The 6,354-nt window shown below is 41.2% G+C and overlaps 1 long non-coding RNA gene across 1 annotated transcript; it reads left to right on the forward strand.

The window, feature by feature from the left end:
* The first annotated feature begins 232 nt into the window (after positions 1-232).
* Positions 233-4,575, forward strand: LOC141816173 (uncharacterized). Its single transcript, XR_012600656.1, has 3 exons — positions 233-619; positions 722-789; positions 4,286-4,575. It is a non-coding gene; the product is annotated as an uncharacterized LOC141816173 (long non-coding RNA).
* The last annotated feature ends 1,779 nt before the right edge of the window (positions 4,576-6,354 follow it).

Raw genomic sequence — 6,354 nt, forward strand, 5'->3', positions numbered from 1 at the left:
AGATATTTATTGGATTGGATTCCATTGGGTTTAATAACTAAACTCATTTGTCAATCTAATTTATATCAGTCCATTAACATTATCAAGCCCATTTAAACCTAATTAATCTTAGCCCAATTAGAAAATAGGGTTATTGGAGTGGTTATAGTTTGAATCCGTTATCCACCGAACCCGTTAAGGAGTTTCCTTCTTCTCCTCTCCCGAACCCGTCAAAATCGCGAGATCGCGATTTCCTCCGCCCGAAACTTCTTCAGCCGCGAGTTTCCTTCTTCTCCTCTCCCGATCGACCTCCCTTCTTCTTCCTCCACCCCATCGCCGACGAAGCCCTTCTCCAGCGGTGATTCCTCTCTTCATCGGCGTTTTCCCCTTTTCTCTGTATGAGTCCGATTCCGCGATCCCTCTTCAACGAAGCTACGATTCTTCTTCCCCGATCAGTGTGTTTTCTTCGCACGAACTCCCGATCGACGCACGTTTCCTTTCCCTGCCGTGATTTCAATTCTTCTCAAGCTGTGTTGCTTCTCCTCCTCACGCCTGACTCCGCGAACGCAAGGGCAGATGCCGAGGAGCATAGGGAAGATCTTGAACAAGGCATAAGGTGTATCCAAGACCTCCTTAATAGGTGATTGCTTCGTTCCTTATCATTACACCTACTCGTTGCTGTGAATCTTCCTAATAGGGTTTTTCATGTTCACGACTGTTGATGGTTTGTATAAAATAACAGGAAGATCTTCATGGATCTTGAGGTGTAGATTGGAGAGGAGGTCAAATCTTAGGAGTGCTCTATGTGAGGTAAATTCTTAGATAAGCCAATTACATCTTGTTAAGTTTTGCATTGATTGGAGGAAAATTCTTTGAAACTGAGATTTGTAGGATTAATCTGGTTGGTGTGGGATTGTGATCAGTTTGTGGAGTTGTTATGGACTCTATTGGATTTTGTATCTATTGGATCATAATTGGTTTTAGCATGAGTCCAATTAACATGTAATTTTTCAAGTAATGAAGGAGTGGTCGAATCCGAATTATGATCTTAATAGGATTAGGCTGATTATGGTGGTTTGAAACTGATCTATTGTGATTAGATTTGGATTGAGTGGATTAGTTTTGTTCTATAGCGTGGTTTGGTTCTTTAGAATTGGTTTTAGCTTGAGAATTAGATTTTTATTTAGGATTTGATTTGATTAAGTTAGATTGTAATTAGGTTAAGTTGGTTTAAATCTGATTACAGGTAATGAAATTAACTCGTGTCTAACTAACATGAGTTAATCGAATTATGGATCTAATTGGATTTGGATTACATGTAGATCTTAAAATTTGTTAAGATCTATATGTTTATTAACGGATGTTGTTTATTCCTTTTTGCAAGTCCTTGATTATCGATCAGTTACTTACGTGGCTTATTGCTAGGGGTTCTATGGTTTGACTTACGATATAACAGGTGGGTAATTTACTGTATTTGGTCAATACAGTTCTATTCCATTTACAGTGCATGATTCTTTTGCAGTCATTATAGTTTGATGTCTTGATGTTATTCTTTCCTGTTATTCTTATACCTTTTACATTACTCATGTTTATACCATGTTTGTCCTTATGCCTATTGATCTTAGTTTATCATTCCTGATTATTGTTTCTATCTTTGAGTATGACATCTGTGATCATTATTGGTTTATATATCCATGATCGTTAGGGCTTATTACTTATGTTCATTGATCAGTATGGATGCTGATTATTATGATTTGAGCATCTCATCATGATGCATGATGAACGATTGAAAATCCCTTGTGGGTTTATCGTGATGTTAGTTGGCCTTTAGTGGCATTATTATATAGGTGGTTATTATACCCTATTTCCATCTTGGTAATGGCGACTGTATGGCAGTGTACGCAGTCGACGACTGTATGGCAGTGTACGCAGTCGATGGCTGTATGACATTGTACGTAGTCGAGTCAATGATCTACCTTGACACCGGTAGGGGTGGTACTCGGAGAGTACATGGTACGTCGAGGATGAGTATTAGAGGACAGATATCGGCCATTGGATATGTAGCTTATCATAGCTACGGGATCACCGGACGCGGAGCACTGATCCCCGATTTGGATCACCATACTACTTTGTTGTAGGGCACGGATTACTGATCCCCAGATGCCGGCCATCCCAGCCTCAGATGCTTGCACGAGTGCTGTAGTGAGTGGGGCAGTTGCATCATGCATATGCACATCATGTGTTTGATATATATATATGTATTGGACCGCACTGATACTGCATTTTGATGGTCTATGATGTGCGTAAGATACATGACCATTTCTTATGCTTTATTTGCACATCTTCATGATTTTCATGCTTGATCTTATGTATGTTACACCCTTATCTGTGCATTTGACATCGTATTCTTTATTTCCTGTTTCAGAGGACTGCTTGTGTGTTTGTTTGTTTCAGGACGGAAAACAGAGCAAAATGGGCGAAACGGAACATTCATTGAAGATAAGGCAAGACAGGGCCGTGTCTCATAGGCACGGCTGTGTCTCATCACCTCCAAAAGCCATGTTTAGAGCACACGGGCGTGTCTCTAACCAGAGAACAACCAACCTTGAGCCGTGCCCAATAGGGACGCCCGTGCCTTCCTCTTGCAGAATTCAGTACATGGTCGTGTCCCTCAGACACGGCCGTGTCTCCAACCAGAGCAACCCCTGCCTTCGGCCGTGTCTCATAGACACGGGCGTGTGTCCTCCACAAAGCCATGCCAAGACATGGCCGTGTCCCTCAGACACGACCGTGTTTTCCAACAGAGAAGGGCCAGCTTCAGCCCGTGCCTCACAGGCACGGGCGTGTCTCCCAGCCGAGTGAAGACCTGCTGTGGTCGTGCCTCACAGGCACGGCCGTGCCTCATCCACCGCTGGGCGACCACTTTAGGCCGTGTCTCCCAGACACGGCCGTGTGACGGGGGCATGCCTGACAGATTTTTAGGGTCTTTTGTGGGAGCCTATAAATAGACCCCCTTAAGGGCCTTAGAAAGGGGAGAGACTTGGAGAGAGCCACCGGAGCGCGCTAGAGCCACCGACGCCTCATTCCGGAGCCAGATTCGACGATCCATTCATCCTCTTGGACACTCCATCACCTCTTCATCTCACATTCGAGGAGATTGCAGTCCGGAGAAGAAGATCTTCATTGATAAGTCTTATTTCTTGATTTCTCTAGATTTCTTGGAATAGGATGTATTATTCTTACTCTCCTCTGTATTGTAACCTCCCCGATATGGAGTAGTCCTCCAGATTCTAGGATTAGGAAGAATCGGGGTATTTGGATGATTGTAAACTTGTGATTTGATAATCTACCATGTTCTATGATGTTATTAGTCAATTGCTTTGTGGATTTGTGCTTAATACTTGTTTGATGATATATTTGTGAATAATATGAATCCATGAGGATAGAGATTATTCATTGTTTGAGGAATTCTTAGGTTCGTACACCCGGGACGCCTCGTGACAGGAGGAGAGTCTTAACCGGACATTCCGAAGGATTGTTTAAACCATGGATAATGTTTATGAGGGATAACTAACGGTTACCTAGCGTTGGGGAGAGGTCACTTTTGGGATACCCTGTGACAGGGGGTAGGAATCTAGTAGTATTCTGGGGCGCCTGACGTGACACAGGAGAGCCTTGAACCAGGCTATCTAGAATCACCTTAAACCAACCTAAGTAACATTAGAACACCAATGATTTATTCCGAGGAAACCTGACGAGGTCTAATTGGATAATTTGGTTAGAATCCCTACAATTGTGTAATAATTGAGGAATGATAGAGGATCCAAGTCAATCAATCAATACCCCGAGGAATCCAAAATCCTAGAGTCGCTTCCCATACATTGTCACAGTCGAATTCTATCTTCGAATTAAGGTCTAGGAACTCTAGAACACTCCATCTCCCCACACCAAACCTATTCCAACAATCTCTCCACTCTTATTGTGCTAGGATAGTAATTAATTCCACGGTCCCTGTGGATTCGATATCTTTATTACTTGACGACAACCGTATACTTGCGGAAGCCTATCAGTCTACTTGTTTGACTCTTGACTGTTACACTATGTTTGACATGTCATTCATATGGTGCATTACATGAGATCCATATTAGTTGCTATTTATCTACAGAAATATTTCTGATATCTTATTGACCTCTGGTATGTAGTATTTCTCTTACTCTTTGTTTCATACATGCACTGTCTTCCTGTATTATCCACTGAGTATTTGTACTCACATCTTTTGGACCCTGGGATTTTTTTGTCTTCCCAGATATCAGGTAGGAGCTTACAGATGATGTCAGGGATCTACCAGATATGCCATCTCACGACGAGGATTTTGTGTGTGTTGGATATGGTTGTATATGTTGTGGTATCTTGTGTATGACTTGTTTACTTTTCTGCACCATCGGACTTCTGATTTCGTTTCAGTGTTTTCGAAACTATAGCATGTTTTCTATAGGTGATTTCGTACTTGTTGTTACGTTTCCGCTTACGACACTTTGGATTTTTAATTACTTTACGAGTTTATTCCTTAGTCGTTGTATAGAATTAGAATTTTATTCATATGCATTGTGTAGGATGTGTATGTGGCCGTGTGGGTCACTTTTACTTTCATTACTTGTTTAAATCCATATTTTGTAGTATGGATAGGCCGTGTGAGCCTTATTATGAGTTTGTATTCAGGAAATTGCCAGTGATACTGGGGAGGTGCTGTCGAAATTTTTCGGACGGCTATCTCTCGGGTCGTGACAATGTGTTTATTGATCTCAATAAAATTAGGCTCATATACTGGTAGGAAACCATAACTATCTATTTAGGCAATGATTTCTATACCTGACTTGATTGTTGGTGGAAGTTTTTTGACAATAAATTTCTCTTATTTCTTTTGAAAGGGTGTTCAACTAATAAAAATTTACTATGATTATTAAACCAAGATACCTTCCCACCTAATGTGGCAAGCTATCATGACAAATGCAATGCATTGAAATCTAGTAGTTAACGGGAAGTAATACGTAACCTTCCATGCAATATTTTTCTTTATCTTCCTTGGTATGCGACTATGATGCTTATAACTAGGTTAAGTATAGATTCTGCATTCAATCAGTTTACTATCTTCATTCCAATATATCATGCAGTTGTTTATACAATAATCAATCTTCTCTATGGGTAAACGTTAACTCCTCATTAATATTTTTGTATTGTCAAAGCTATCAGTCATTTGGTGATCAACAAAGAGTAACTCAGATATTAATTGACAAATGTCATCGTAATATCATTCTAAGAAATGATGATCTGCCTTGATATTCAATAACCCTATCGTAGCTGATAGTTAGGAATAACCAGATAGAATACTTTCTCACACTTTCTTTAACTAGCCTTTAACATGTCATATAGTTGCTGAACTTCAAGTGTTACGTCTCGGGAGGTCGTCCGAAAAATTTCGACAGCATCTCCCCTGTAACAATGACCTTTCTTGAATACATATAAATATAAAAGCCACATGCGACCGTAATGTAAAATACCAGAAAATTTAGGGTTTATTTGTAAATAAAATTAATCTTAATTTTATTGGGATTAAAGGAGGATTAAGAAAGTTAATTAAAAATTTATCCTAAAAGTTGATTTGAGTTGAGTCATTAAACTCTAACTTATTTACTAAATCAAGTAGGGTTAAAGGGTATTGAATGAGGTTATGGGTTAATAGCTAAAGGGGCTTATTGGATCCTAAACCTACAGCCCGTTAAGAACCCGATCCGCTAAGGAGTTTTAAAGGCTGGTACAGTGTTCTCCTAAGTCACGATTTCTCCTTCCTTGCTCCCGATCACGTTTTCTGTCCGTCTCTGTTTCTTCGTCGCCGACACAAGAGCAACCACAAGGCTGCGATGCTGGAGCTCGGAGCCAAAGAGGAACCACCGGCGACCGGAGCTGGGGTTGGCTGGCCATTGATCGAGCGGAGGTGTGCTGTTGTGTAGGGGCAGATCGGGCGGATTGGCGGCGGCGAATCGGAAGGGAAGAAGCCGATCGGTAAGGAATCTGATCTGGGTTCTTTGGATTTCGTCGATTCCCTTTAGATCTTGATTGTTTCTCCTTCCCACAGCTCATTGAGGGGTTTCTTTCACTCGATCCTGCCGTGTTCTGTTTTGTCTGTGGATTTCAAAGGAAGCCATACGAGCTCAGTCGTTCAAGGTTTCGGTTCAAGCCACCATCTCTTCCTCAAATCGCCAATCGGAGGGATTCTAGGGTTTTGGAGTTAGTTAAGCCTTAGATCTGATTAAAGTAACGGTTCAAGCCACCATCTCTTCTTCCTCAAATCGCCCCTACTTGCGAACTTTAGTGCTC

Source organism: Curcuma longa, unplaced genomic scaffold (genome assembly GCF_044706935.1).
Source record: "Curcuma longa cultivar G26 ecotype Majalengka, Jawa Barat unplaced genomic scaffold, ITB_CL_G26_1.1 contig_14760, whole genome shotgun sequence".
NCBI lineage: Eukaryota > Viridiplantae > Streptophyta > Magnoliopsida > Zingiberales > Zingiberaceae > Curcuma > Curcuma longa.